This window comes from Tamandua tetradactyla, chromosome 16, assembly GCF_023851605.1.
Source record: "Tamandua tetradactyla isolate mTamTet1 chromosome 16, mTamTet1.pri, whole genome shotgun sequence".
Lineage (NCBI taxonomy): Eukaryota > Metazoa > Chordata > Mammalia > Pilosa > Myrmecophagidae > Tamandua > Tamandua tetradactyla.
The window spans coordinates 44,663,892-44,678,759 of NC_135342.1; positions in this window are offsets into that span (position 1 = coordinate 44,663,892).

The following is a 14,868-nucleotide window of genomic DNA, read 5'->3' on the forward strand; positions in this document are numbered from 1 at the left end:
GCCCTCTGCCTGTTATTGATTTCCAACTTCATTCCTTTATGATCCGAGACAGTGTTTTGTATGATTTCAATCTTTTTAAATTTATTAAATTTATTGAGATTTGCTTTGTGACCCAGCATATGGTCTATCCTTGAGAATGATCCATGAGCACTTGAGAAGAAGGTGTATCCTGCTGTTGTGGGGCATAATGCTCTATCAATATCTGTTAAGTCTAGTTCGTTTATTGTATTATCCAAATTCTCTGTTTCTTTATTGATCCTCTTTCTAGATGTTCTGTCCATTTATGAGAGTGAGGAAATATTTCTCTTTTGTGTTTTTAGTGTTTGCCTCATGTATTTTGGAGCACTCTGGTTTGGTGCATAAATATTTATGATTGTTTCGTCTTCTTGTTGAATTATTCCTTTTATTAATACATAGTGCTCTTCTTTGTCCCTTTCAATTGTTTTACATTTGAGATCTAATTTGTTGGATATTAATATAGCTACTCCTACCCTTTTCTGATTGTTGTTTGCACAAAATATCTTTCCCAAACCTTTCACTTTCAACCTGTGTTTGTCCTTGGGTGTAAAATGCATCTCCTGTAGACAACATATAGATGGGTCCTGTTATTTTAATCCACTCTGCCAGTCTGTGTCTTTTGATTGGGAGTTTAATCCATTAACATTTTGTGGTATTGCTGTAAGGGCAATACTTTCTTCTACTGTTCTGATTTTTGGATTTTATGTCATATCTAATTTTTCCTCTTTTTACCTTTACTGATAGTCTTCATTTCTACACTCTTCTCTACACCTCTCTCTGCTGTCTTTTCCTATCAGTTTCTGATGCTCTTTTTAGTATTTCTTGCAGAGCCAGTCTCTTGGTCACAAATTCTCTCAGTGATTTTTTTTATCTGAAAGTATTTTAATTTCCCCCTCATTTTTGAAGGACAATTTTGCTGGATATAGAATTCTTGGTTGGCAGTTTTTCTCTTTTAAAATCTTAAATATATCATACCATGTCTTCTTGCCTTCATGGTTTCTGCTGAGAAATCTATGCATAGTCTTATTGGGCTTCCCTTGTATGTAATGGACTGCTTTTCCCTTGTTTTCAAAATTCTCTCTTTCTCTTTGACATCTGACATTCTGATTAGTAAGTGTCTTAGAGTACGTCTATTTGAATCTATTCTCTTTGGGGTATGCTGCACTTCTTGAATCTGTAATTTTAAGTCTTTCATAAAAGTTGGGAAATATTCAGTGATAATTTCCTCCATTAATCTTTTTCCTTCTCTTCTCCTTCAACATGTATATTTGTGCACTTCATGTTGTCACTCAATTCCCTGAGTCCCTGCTCATATTTTCCCAATGTTTTCTTTTGCTTGTCAGATTTCAGTTGTCCCATCCTCCAGTTCACCAATCCTATCTTCTGCCTCTTGAAATCTAAAATTGTAGCTTTTCATTGTTTTTAAATTTCTTCTACTGTGTCTTTCATTCCCATAAGTTCTGTGATTTGTTTTTTCAGACTTTTGATTTCTTCTTTTTGTTCATCCCTTGCCTTCTTTACATCCTCCCTCAATTTGTTGATTTGATTTTTGATGAGATTTTCCATGTCTGTTCAAACATCCTGAATTACTTGTTTCAACTCCTGTATTTCATTTGAATTGTTGGCTTGTTCCTTTGACTGGGCCATATCTTCATTTTCCTAGTGTGATTCGTTATTTTTTGCTGACATCTAGGCATTTAATTTCCTTAATTTGTTTATTCTGGAGATTGTTTTCACTCTTTTATCTAGGATTTTCTTTCTGGGTGGCTTTGTTCTCTATCTATTCTTTGACATCCAGTTCAGCTTATTCTAGACCTCTAGCATAGGCTTTGTTTAATGGTTCAGAATTTTTCACTTCTTGTTTTCTTGTTTCTAGCCCTGCCTATATGGTGCCCCCCCCTTTTTTTTTTTTTACCTTAGGAGAGTCAATTTAGGTATTATAGACTCCAGTCAGATTTTCCCAGACCAAACTGGCCTCCTCTCAGGGGAAAACAGTCACCTGCATCAGTTTTCCCTGAGGGTGAGACCCAGTAGATTGACAGACTTTCCTATGAAGCCTCTAGACTCTCTGTTTTTCCTATCCTGCCCAGTATGTGGTGCTTATCTGCTAGTGGGTCCCACCAGCATAAAGTGATACGATACCTTTAACTTCAGTAGACTCTCCCTGCTGGGGACATGGTTGAGACAGAAGAGAGGTTGTAGGCTGGCTTTAATTGCTTCAGTTTTCCAGATCCTGGGGCCTGAATTTCTTGAGGGAGGGATTCCACCTGAATTGGGCCCCACCCTCTCCTGGGGAAGGCACAACCTCCAGGGAATTACCTCCTTTCACCTGACCAGGCTGTTTGTCTCTCAGACAAGCTTAATTCCGCCCTTGCCTGGGGTAGTTGGAGCCTGAGAGGTCTTGTTATTGTAAAAAAAAAAAAAAAATCCTTTTCAGAGCAGGGCCCCCATTCCTTGGGTTTCTTAATTGAGGGTTTAAGTTGGTATGTTGCTCTATGTATCTCCAGGTCTTATGTGCCCCCTCTTTTCTTTTAGGGTCCAGACCATTTCAAGTATTTTGTGCTGTCTGATCCAAAAAACCTTTGTTCTTTTTTTTTCTTCCATCAGCCCTGCTGCCTCTGCACTGGGGCAAAAACTAGTAACTTGTGCTTTTATTTGCAGTTTAGCTGAGCTGGGGGCCTATTTTCAGTAGTCAGAACTTGTTAATTCCACAATTGGAGCTTGGTTGAGCTCATTCCCTTGCATGTTAGTAAAACCTCTTCCCTTTCCCCTCTGGGGAACCAACCTGTGGGGGAGGGATGCTGGCCTCTGTGACTTGGGGGACTCACAGTTATGGGTAGGAAAGGAGGTAATTCCCTGGAGGTCCCTGGAAATGGTCTGGACCCTAAAAGAAAAGAGGGGGCACATAGGACCTGGAGATACATAGAGCAACATACCAACTTAAACCCTCAATTAAGAAACCCAAGGAATGGGGGCCCTGCTCTGAAAAGGATTTTTTTTTTTTTTTTTTTTTTTTTACAATAACAAGACCTCTCAGGCTCCAACTACCCCAGGCAAGGGCAGAATTAAGCTTGTCTGAGAGACAAACAGCCTGGTCAGGTGAAAGGAGGTAATTCCCTGGAGGTTCAGACTGGTGTACACTGTGTTCCCGGTCACTATTGTGGCCCCAACAGTTGTTCTGTACTGTTCCTGGCTATTTACTAGCTGTTCTGGAGGATGAACTAAATTCCAGCCCTCACTAAGCTGCCATCTTGAACCTCTTATGGATATGGAGTTCTTGGTTGGAAATTATATTTTTTTCAATAGTTAAATGTGCCATCTGACCTCCATATCTTCTGTTGAGAAATTTGCTATTAATTGTATTAAGGTTCCCTTGCAAGTAAAGTGTCACTTCTCTGTTGCTGTTTTCAGTATTCTCTCTTTGTCTTTTGAAACTTTGATTATAATGTTTCTCACTGTGGATGTCATTGAGTTTATCCCACTTGGTGTTTGTTGGAGTTCTTGGATGTGTATAGTCATGTCAGTCATAAAATTTGGGATGTTTTAGACCATCATTTCTTCAAATATTCTTTCTGTCTCTTTCTTTCTCTCTTTTCCAACTGGTGCTTCTACAGTGTGTATGTTGGTAAGCTTGATGTTTTTTCACAGATCCCTTAGCCTTTCTTCATTGTTTTTATTTCTGCTCTTCAGAGATTTTCAATGGTCTAACCTTTAAATTCCTCGACCCTTTCTTCTGCCTGCTTAAATCTGCTGTCAAATCCCTATAGTGAGTTTTTCATTACAATTATTGTACTTTTCAGCTCCAGATTTTGTTTGGTTCTTTTTTATAATTTCTATCTCTTTATTGATATTACCATTTTATTCAGACAATGTTTTTTTAATTTCCTTTAGTTCTTTGTTTATGATTTCTCTGGGCTTATTGAATGTATTTGAGATAGTTGACTAACTATCCCAATGTATGAGTTTCTTCAGGGATGGTTTCTGTCAATTCCTTTTTTTTCCTGTGAATGGAACATACTTTCCTATTTCTTTGCATACCTTATACATTAGTCAGGTGTGGTGGTTTGAAGCTGTATAAACCTCAGAAAAACAGTTCTTAAATCAAATTCATTCCTGTGAGTGTGAACCCATGTAAGTAGGACCTTTTAATGAGGTTACTCTAGTTAGGGTATAGCCCAGCCCTATTAGGATGAGTCTTAATCCTATCACTGGAGTCCTTTATCAGCAGAATAAAATTCAAATAGAATAAAAGTCTCAGAAGCAAGAAACTGAAATTCAGTGGAACCTGGAAGAGAACACAGAGGCCAGGAGAGGCTGCCATGTGCATTGCCATGCGACAGAAGCCAAGAACCAAGTATCACTGGGAGCCAGCCCTAGAACACAAGTCTTTGGGAAGAAAGCATAACCTTGAAGACATGACTTGGATTTTCTTTTAGTCTCAAAACCATGATTGAATAAATTCCCATTTTTTTAACCCAACCATTTCATGGTTTTTGCTTGAGCAGCCTAGGAAACTAAAACATCAGTGTTCTCAAAACAAAACAAAACAAAAAAGAACTAATAGGAGGGCAATGTATAATTTATTTATATATAATTTATTATAAAGTATTGGCTCATGTGATAATGGGGAATGAAAATCCAGATTCTCAATGGCAAGTTGGGGAAGGCGAATTCTAAGAGGAGTAAGGTTCAACTCTGTAGTCCAAGCCAGGGATGTATGGATGATGTAGTCTCAAGTTAAAATTTCTTCTGATTCTTGAAACCTTCAGTTCTTGCTTTTGAGACCTCCAATTTGATGGCTGAGGGCCACCCATACTGCTGAGGGTAATCTCCTTACTTGAAATCAACTGCTTCTAGTATTAAGAGACACCATAAGGGATCTATTATACTCAAGGCATGCTCTTCACTATTCCACTGTGCCATAGTAGTCAAGTTTCCCCTTGGTAATCAGGATCAATCTCCCTGGCCAGTCAGTATTGTAACACCTTTCCTTGCCTATTGTTTCAGGGGCATGAGAAGCACAAAGTAGCTGGATGACAGTCTTCACTTCAGGTTCAATGAAATCATGTTTTCTGGTGGAAGCACTCCACCCTTTAAAACTAAGACCCCCAGAATAGCAGAGCATAAGGTTGTGGGGATAGGAAGTAAAAATTTTGCTAGTGGATCTCTAGGGTTAATAACACTACCATTTCCACACCTTGATTTCTGGATCTGTAGATCCTGGCTATGGGAAAAACAGCACCATAGATTAGATGCTGATTTAAAGCATATAGAGCCTCCTGAAGAACATTGTGTCAGCCTTTCAAGGTATTGCTACTGAGATGGCACTATAATTAAGTCTTCAAAAGGCCATTTCACCTGTCTATCAATCTAACTGCTTCAGGATGATGGGGAAAATGGTAAGACCAGTGAATTCCATGAGCATGGGCTCATTGCCACATTTCATTTATTGTGAAGTGAGTTTTCTGAACAGAAGCAATGCTGTGTGAAATAACATGATGGTAGTTAAGGCATTTTGTAAATCCAAAGATGGTAATTTTGGCAGAAGCACTGTATACTGGGAAGGTAAATCTGTATCCAGAGTAAGTATTTATTCCATTAAGAACAAAATTCTGCCCCTTCCATGATGAAAGTGGCCCAAAGTAGTCAATTTTCCACTATGTAGCTGACCATTCACCTCAGGGAATGGTGCCCTATTGAAGACTGAGTGTTGGTCCTTGCTACTGGCAGATTGGGCACTCAGCAGTGACTGTAGCCAGGTTGACCTCAATGAGTGGAGGTCCATTTGTTGAGCCCATACATAACCTCCATCCCTACCCCTCATGGCCACTTTTTTTCATGAAGCTGACTGGTATCTACAGAATAGGTCTTCTTTTCCACTTGATTATTAAAATCCCCTTCTACTGAAGTCACCCTCTGGTGAGCATATTCCCATGGGACACAAAGATCTTCATGTTTTTCACCCATCCAGAACACTCTCTTGATATACCTCTCCTCCAGACTACTTTGTCACCAATATTTCAAACGCATCCTGTCCAGATCTGCCTAAGTGTTGAACACAGTCTATGGATTAGTATACAGTTACAACTTTGATCATTTCTCCTTCCAAGCAAAGTTAACAAGTAGGTGCATTGCTCATTGTTTTGCTCTCTAGGAGGATTTCCCATCACCACTGTTGTCCAGGGATATCCCAGAAAGGGGCTGTAGTGCTACAGCTTTCTGCTTTCAGATGGTCAATGCATATTACATAGAACCATTGGTAAAACAGGTTCAAAGTTTTTCTTTCTCAGTCAACTGATTGTGGGGAAATCCCCAAGAGGCCATACGTGCAGGCTGGTAGAGAGAAGGTAATGTGGCAGGAGTGGGGACCATAAGCATTTGGGTCACTTCCTTGTGCAACTTACATGTGCCTTCAGAGCCTGTTTGAGCCCAATCTCATATAATCTAAACATTTGTGCCTCCCACTACCACTTCACACACCATTGGATCTGCTAGACCATATGACCCAAATGGTTGAGCACCTTGCATAGCAGCCTGGATCTGTTATGTACCCTTCTCTTGGTTTGGTCTATACTAAAAAATAACAGCTTTTTGGATCACTTGGTAAACGACTCAGAGTAGTACCTCAATGAGGACTGTATTGCCTCCAAAATCTAAAGAGGCCCAGTAGGTGTTGTGTCTTATTTTTTAGTTGCAGGAGAGACCAGGTGCAGCAATGTATCCTCTACCTTAGAAGGGATATCTTGATATATCCACAGGACCAGTATGCACAGGCCGAATAGGAGAGTTGAATAGGTCCACAGGTCAGGAAACCAATCGTGGTATTCTGTATGCTGCTAAGTATGTCTATTCAAGTTATGCATTCAGGGGGTGTCATGGTTAGGGACAGGTGTCAACTTGGCCAAGTTGTGGTACCTGTTCATCTGACTGGGCAAGCGCTGGCCTGTCTGTTGCAATGAGGACATTTCATAGGATTAGGTCATGATCACGTCAGCTACATCCACAGCTGATTCCATTTGTAATCAGCCAAAGGGGAGTGTCTTCTGCAATTAGTGATGCTAAATCCAATCATGGGAAGCCTTTTAAGGAGGACTCAGAGGAGACAGGTTCCATTCCTGCTTTGGCTGGTGAGCCTCTCCTGTGGAGTTCATCCAGGCCATCCATTGGAGTCATCAGCTTCGCAGCCTGCCCTGTGGATTTTGGATTCTGCATTCCTACGGTCACGTGAGACACTTTCATAAATTTTATATTTGCAAGTGTTCCCTGTTGAATCTGTTTCTCTAGAGAACCCTAACTAATACAGGGGGTAAATAACCACAGGATGGGTTCAGGAACTCACTGGACCCACTGTGAGTTGGACTTAAGCTAAAACTCCATTGATCACTGATCTCTCTGAGTCCCAACCCTGGATGTTGGACGACAGTAGCATTTTAGGTTTCTTGGAATTAGTGTCAGTTCAGAGCCCATGTTCAGTAATCCCTTGAATGTCTGATTATTTCCTTTTCCCCAATGCACATCCACCCTAGTAAAATACCATAGGTATAAGACCAGCCTTTGGGGAAGGCCAACGGGAAGACTAACATTATAATTTTTTAACAGATGTACCAAGGTCTTTTCTCAAGGTTTTCCAGCTTTCCCTGCAGGGGGATTTGGTTTTGTAAACTCTCTCAGGTCTGGGAATTTATTGAGGGGCCATGACCCTCTATGTCTGTGATTCAGGATAGACTTTTGTTCACTTTGTCTAGAACTTTTCTACTTGTACAGATCAAGTAAGTAACATCATAGGTCTCTGGAGGTCAGACTGTTTGGCCTTTTGCTTTGACTCAAATCTCTATTACAGTCACCATGCCCACCTTGTCTTTAAAGTTCTACCACTTGGCCCCTTCCACCTGGGATCAAATTGTCTCCATTGCATTTAAGGATTCCGTTCAGTGGCAGCAGTTCATACAGTAATATCTGACCTTCACAGAAGAGAGGTTACAGAGCTGTTCAATGAGGTTGGGCTTCCCTCACAAGTTTAGTTCTCACAGTCCTGTGAAAGGTGTGTTCTCTGGACACTCCTGGGGGAGGGGGACCAAGCAGGTCTTCTAAGTCCACTCTAACAGGATCTTACAGAGATTGCATACCTTCTTCTAAAATATGCCAAGGCAGATTTGGCACTTCAACTTTGTTCAATGTAGGCCACCTTTTGGTCCATGTTTCAGCCAGCTGTTAGAGTTCTCTAACTAACTAACCAAACTGTTAGAGTTCTTCCTAGCCCCTTGGTCTACAACAATTAGTTCATAATCTCTTCTTAGTGGGTCCATATCAATAAATTCAGCCTGATCCAGCTTTATGTTCTTTTCACCATTATCCCACACTCTTAATCTTCATTCCCACACATATTTCCCTAATTTCTGTTTTTGTAAATTGGAAAAATCAAGGATTCTTTTGGAGGGCAGCAAACCCCTTCATGGGTCACACTTTTCAGGGCCTATTGGGACTTCATTTTAGTTGTGAGTCTGGGAGCAGGAGAGCTGATGGGGGCAAATCCTGAGAGCAATTAACAGTGTCTTGCAAGTCAGCCACCTCAGGGGATTCCATTATGGGTTCAGCTGGCAAAGCAGGGTTCATCTCAGAAAGGGTTGGAAGGGCTCCTTCCTCAGGGAAGGCCATTGTAGGTCTATCCAGCAAAAAAGCTTCCACAGAATTTAGGGATTCAGTGTCTCCATCTTCATCATTATCTGCCCATGTGTCCCCATTCTAATGCGCAGGATCCCATTCCTTCCCAATCAATGCCTCTCTTTAACAGCTGCAAGGTTTGAGATTCAATTTGTGTTATCAATTCAGCTACTCTGTATTATTTTCAGAAATCTCAATTCTGCAGCTACAGGAGAAAAGAGTTTCTTTCAGGACACATTTAGGAACTTTCATGCAATCTGGAATGCTTGAGCTCGGAATTTGAAGCCCTGGGTTCATCCTTTTTTTCCACCATTTTATCCACTGCATTTAGGAACAAACAGCCAATCTCGTTGTACTCCTTAGCTTGAATAAAATGTTCTAAGGTATCAAATAAATGGTCACCCAGAATCTTGCCTCTAATAGGAGTTTGAGTAGGAGTACCCATTGGTGATATTTTGTGTATCTCTATCATCACTTACAACATGAACCATCAAAGCCTCCTTATCATTGGAAACAGAGTCATCAATGCCTTTAAATCTAATCAGAACAAAGTCCTAATTCCACAAATCCCAGAACAATTAAGAAAACCCATCCTTAAGATTCAGTTTCTCAAGAACTACTCTTAGTACAAAAATCTGTTAGGGTTCTTTAGTGAAATAGAACCAATAGAATATATGTGTATATGAATGTGTGTATATGCATATACACATAAAGAGATTTATTATAGGAAATTAGTTCACGCAATTGTAGGGGCTGGGAAGTCCAAATTTCACTTAGCAGGTAAGAGGCTGGACATTCTGGGAGGAGTGAGGTTGAAGTTTGTAGTCGAGCATATATAAGAGAATGGAGGGGAGTGGAGTATGTATAAGAGAATTCTTGAGGCAGAATTCCTTCTGTGTTCTTTTTAAGACCTCCAACTGATTTGATCAGGCTCACCCACATTATCCAGGGTAATTACCTTTACTTAAAATCAACTGCTTATAGATGGTAATCTCTTTTATAAAATACCTCCAAAGAAACAATTAGGAGGTTTCTTTGATTGCATGAAACCAAAGGAGATTGCATGAAAGTTCCTAAATGTGCCCTGAAAGAAACTCTTTTCTCCTGTAGCTGCAGAATTGAGATTTCTGAAAATAATACAGAGTAGCTGAATTGATAACACAAATTGAATCTCAAACCTTGCAGCTGTTAAAGAGAGGCATTGATTGGGAAGGAATGGAATCCTGCACATTAGAATGGGGACACATGGGCAGATAATACACCATAACCTAGTAAAGCTGACCCTTAAAATTAACTATCACACGTTGTAATACTTGTTGAAAAGTGAACATTTTAATACTGTGAGTTGGTAACTCCTGAATCAGATTCTACCCCCTCTCTGAGGTTTACTATTGTTGATTGGTAAGGGCTGAGTCAAATGTTTGTTTAGTGACTTTTCCAGAGTGTTTTTGCAAAGACTCAATTTCTTGTCGTGTGTCATCATGGAATCACTGTTCCATTATCTCAATGGTCAACCAGTGAGTGACCTGACAGAGATATCCTTTAACACTGAAATTTAGCATTTCCTTTTTCGTTAAGCACGCCTATAGTTACTGTGGTTTGATTAGGAAAATAGTTCCAAAAAAATTGATTCAGGTTTGTCAGCTTAATGGTTGCTTCAGTGGAAGAACCAATTCTTTCAGCTCCCTATTCCATCATTTCTGTCACATTAATACCCCAGTAATTTCTTTCTTTCTTTTTTTATTAAGTCATTCTTACTAGGACTTATCAATTTTACTATTAACTTTTCAGACAACTAACTTTTCGGTTTGCTAATATTCTGTATTGGTTATCTGTTTTCTATTTCACTGATTCCTGTTCCGTTTCTATTATTCCTTTTTCTCTACCGACTTTGGGTTTAATTTGCTCCTGCCTTTCTAACTCCTTAAGATGGAAACTTAACACATTGATTTAAATCTTTCATTATGTCTAACATAAATATTTGGAGCTATAACTGTCTCTCTACCCACAGCAGTAGTAAAACTATCAAATTTTGATGTTTTCATTATTTTGAATTTTGATAATTTTGATAAATTTTATTATTGCTTGGCTTTTGAATATTTTCTATTTTCCCTTGTGATAAAATTTTTTGATCCAGAGGTTATTCAGAAGTGTGTTTTAAAATTTCTAAATGTTTTGGAATGTTCTAGGTATCTTATTATTATTGATTTCTAAGTTTATTTCATTGTTGTCAGAGATTATACCCTGGAAAATGTCAATTTTTAAAAATTTTTGAAATTTATAAAATATTTTCTGTTCCAACATATGATCTATTTTGGTAGCTTGTACTATTAACTGTATACTAGTATTTTGGTGGCTTGTACTATTAACTATAACTATTAACTGTAGACTATCATCTACAATAGGGTTGACTGTGCTGAACAGTCCTATGTTTTATCTTTTACTTTTTAATCTTATTAGATTAAATACATCTGAAAGTTTAATCTTTTAATCACATTTACCTTTATAGTTCGGTGCTGTTTATTAACACTCGCAATAATGTGCTATAACCACCACTACCCATTTCCAAAACTTTACCATCAGCCAAAATAGAAATTCTGTGCAAGTTAAACATCAAGTCCCCATTCTCTAGCCCCAATCTATTGCTTAGTGACCTATATTCTAGATTTTGACTCTACAATCTTGCTTATTATAATTAATTAATATCAGTGAGATCATACAATATTTGTCCTTCTGGGTCTGGCTTATTTCACTCAACATAATGTCCTCAAAGTTCGTCCATGTTTTTGCATGCATCAAATCTTCATTCCTTTTCTACAGTTGAATAATGTATATATCTATATATATATATTTGTTTATTCATTCATTGGGTTGCTGCCATCTTTTGGCAATTGTGAATAATGCTGCTATGAACAGTAGTGTGCAAATGTCTGTCTGAGTCCCTGCTTTCGGTTCTTCTGGGTCTAAACCTAGTGGGATTGCCAAATAAAGTGACAATTCTATAGATAGCTTCCTGAGGAAGGCTGTCTTCCACAGCAGCTGCACCATTTTACATTCTCACCAGCAATGAATGAGTGCTCCAATTCCTCCACACCCTATCCAACCCTTGTAGTTTTCTGTTTTTTTAATAGTGGCTGTTCTAGTAGGTGTGAAATGATATCTTATTGTGGTTTTCATTTATATTTCCATAATAACTAGTGATGTTGAGCATATTTCATATGCTTTTTAGCCATTTGTATTTCTTCTTTGAATAAAATGTCTATTCAAGTCTTTTGCCCATTTTAAAATAGGGTTGTTTTTCTTTTTGCTGTTGAGTTTTTGGACTTCTTTATATATTCTGGATATTAAACCCTTGTGCGGTATGTAGTTTGCAAATATTTTCTCCCATTGAGTAGGTTGTGTCTTAACTTTCTTGAAAAATTCATTTGATGTGCAAAAGTTTTTAATTTAGAGGAAGATCCAATTATTTATTTTTTGTTTTGTTAAATGTGCTTTGGGTGTAAAATCTAAGATACCATTGTCTACCACAAGATCTTGAAAATGCTTCCCACATTTTCTTCTAGGAGGTTTATGGAACTTTGTCAATTTTGAGTTAAATTTTGTAGATGGTGTGATAGAGGGGTTCTCTTTCATTCTTTTGTATATGGATATTCAGTTCTCCCAGTACCATTCATTGAAGAGATTGTTATTTCCCAGTTGAGTAGACTAGGTAGCCTTGCCAAATATCAATCAACTATAGATGTGAGGGTCTATTTCTGAATTCTCAACTCAATCCTATTGGCCAGTGTATCTATCTTTATGTCAGTGCCACTCTATTTTGAACATTTTGTAATATGCTTTAAGAAAGGAGTGTGAGTCCTCCAACTTCATATTTCTTTTTCAAGATATTTTTGGTTATCTGGGGCCCTTTACCTTTGCAAACAAATTTGATAATTGGCTTTTCCATTTCTGAAGAATATAGGCTGTTGGAACTATAATTGGGATAGTGTTGAATCTATAAATCAGTTTGGGTAGAATTGACATCTTAATGATATTTAGTCTTCCAATCCATGAATATGGAATGTCCTTCCATTTATTTAGGCCTTATTTTATTTCTTTTTAGTAATGTTTTGTAGTTTTATATGTACAAGTCCTTCACATCCTTGGGTAAATTTATTCCTAGATATCTGATTCTTGCTATTGTAAATGGATTTTTTCCTTTGATTTTCAATTTGGAGTGCTCATTTCTAGTGTATAGAAACAGTACTGATTTTTGTGTGTTGGTCTTATATCACACCACTTTGTTGAATTTGTTTATCAGCTCTAGTAGTTTTGTTGCAGTCTTTTTAGACTTTCTATGTATAGGATCATACCATCTGGAATAGTGAAAGTTTTTCTTCTTCTTTTTCATTTGGATGCATTTTATTTATTTTTCTTGTTTAACTGCTTTGTCTAGGACTTCCAGGACAAAGTTGAATAACAGTGGTGGCAGTGGAAATCCATTTTTTTTTTCCTGCCCTTTACTTATGTTGAGGTAGTTTCCTGTTATTCCTATTTTTTGAAATGTTTTTATCAAGAAAGGATGCTGGATTTTGTCAAATGCTTTTTCTGCATCAGTCATGACAATCATGCAGTTTCTTCCTTCATTTTGTTAATGAAGTATATTACATTAATTGCTTTTCTTGTGTTGAACTGCATACCTGGGGATAAAACCCCCTTGATCAGGATGTATAATTCTTTTAATGTGCTATTGGATTTGATTCACAAGTTTTGTTTTGTTTTGAGGATTTTTGCATTTATATTCATAAGATAAATTGGTCTGTAATTTTCTTTTCTTGAAGTATCTTTCTTATTGGCCTTAATATTAGGGTGATGTTGGCCTTATAGGATGAGTTAGGGAGTAGTCACTCCTCTTCAATTTTTTGTACAAGAGTTTGAGCAGGATCGGTATTAATTCTTCTTGGAATGATTGATAGAATTCACCTGTAAAGCCATCTGGCCTAGGGTTTTACTTGATGAGAGGTTTTTTGATGATTGAGATAATCTCTTTATTGTAATTGGTCTGTTGAGGTCTTATATTTCTTCTAGAGCCAGTGTAGGCATTTCGTGTTTCTAGGAATCTGTCCATTTCATCTAAGTTGTTTGATCTGTTGGCATACAGTTCTTCATAGTATCTTCTTATGATCTTTTTTTTTTTTATTTCTGTAGGGTCAGTAATAATGTCCCCAATCTCATTTCTGATATTTTTAAAATTTGCATCTTCTTTCTTTTTTTCTTTGTCAGTCTAGCTAAGGGTTTGACAATTTTATTATTCTTCTCAAATAATCAACTTTTAGTTTTGTTAACCCTTTCTTTTGTTGTTGTTTTTTAATTCTCAATTTCATTTATTTCTGCTTTAATCTTTGTTATTTCTTTCCTTCTGCTTGTTTTGGGATTAGTTTGCTGTTCTTTTTCTACTTCCTCCAGGTATGCCATTAGATCTTTGATTATAGTTCTGTCTTCTTTTTTTTTTTTTTTTTGCATGGGCAGGCACTGGGAATCGAACCCGGGCCAAGAACTCTGCCTGCTAAGACACTGTGGCCCACCCCTGTCTTCTATTTTCATGTAAGCAAAGGACTATAAATTCCCTCTCAGCTCTGCCTTTGTTGCATCCCATAAATTTTGATATGTTGTGTTCTTGTTTTCATTCATCTGAAGATATGTACTGATTTTCCTTCAATTTTTTCTTTGACCCATAGATTGTTTAACAGTGTGGTATTTAATTTCCACATATTTGTAGATTTTCCAGTGATCTACCTATTGTTTATATCCAGCGATTTTCCATTCTGGTCAGAGAAAATGCTTTGCAAGATTTCATCTTTTGAAATTTACTGAGGAAGAAATTCTGCTTTAAAACTACTACATTTACTTTTGCTGGCCTACCCTACAGGTTTCAGGCTCAGTACTGCAAAACCAATTCTTGGCAGTATTCCCAGTCTGTTGCTTGCCCTAGAGATTTCACTTTCCAACTGCCACCATCATATAGTGCAATTGAGATTCAAAGAAGTCACACAATTTTCCATGAGTACACAACAACCTTTGGTGGCAGCAGTAGGATGCTCACCTAGATCTTCTGATGTCACTGCAGCTTCTCTGAAGAGAAAAGTTTTCTCTCCAAAAAACGGACATGTAACTTTCAAAGTATCCTCAGATTACAAGCAGAAGGAAAAA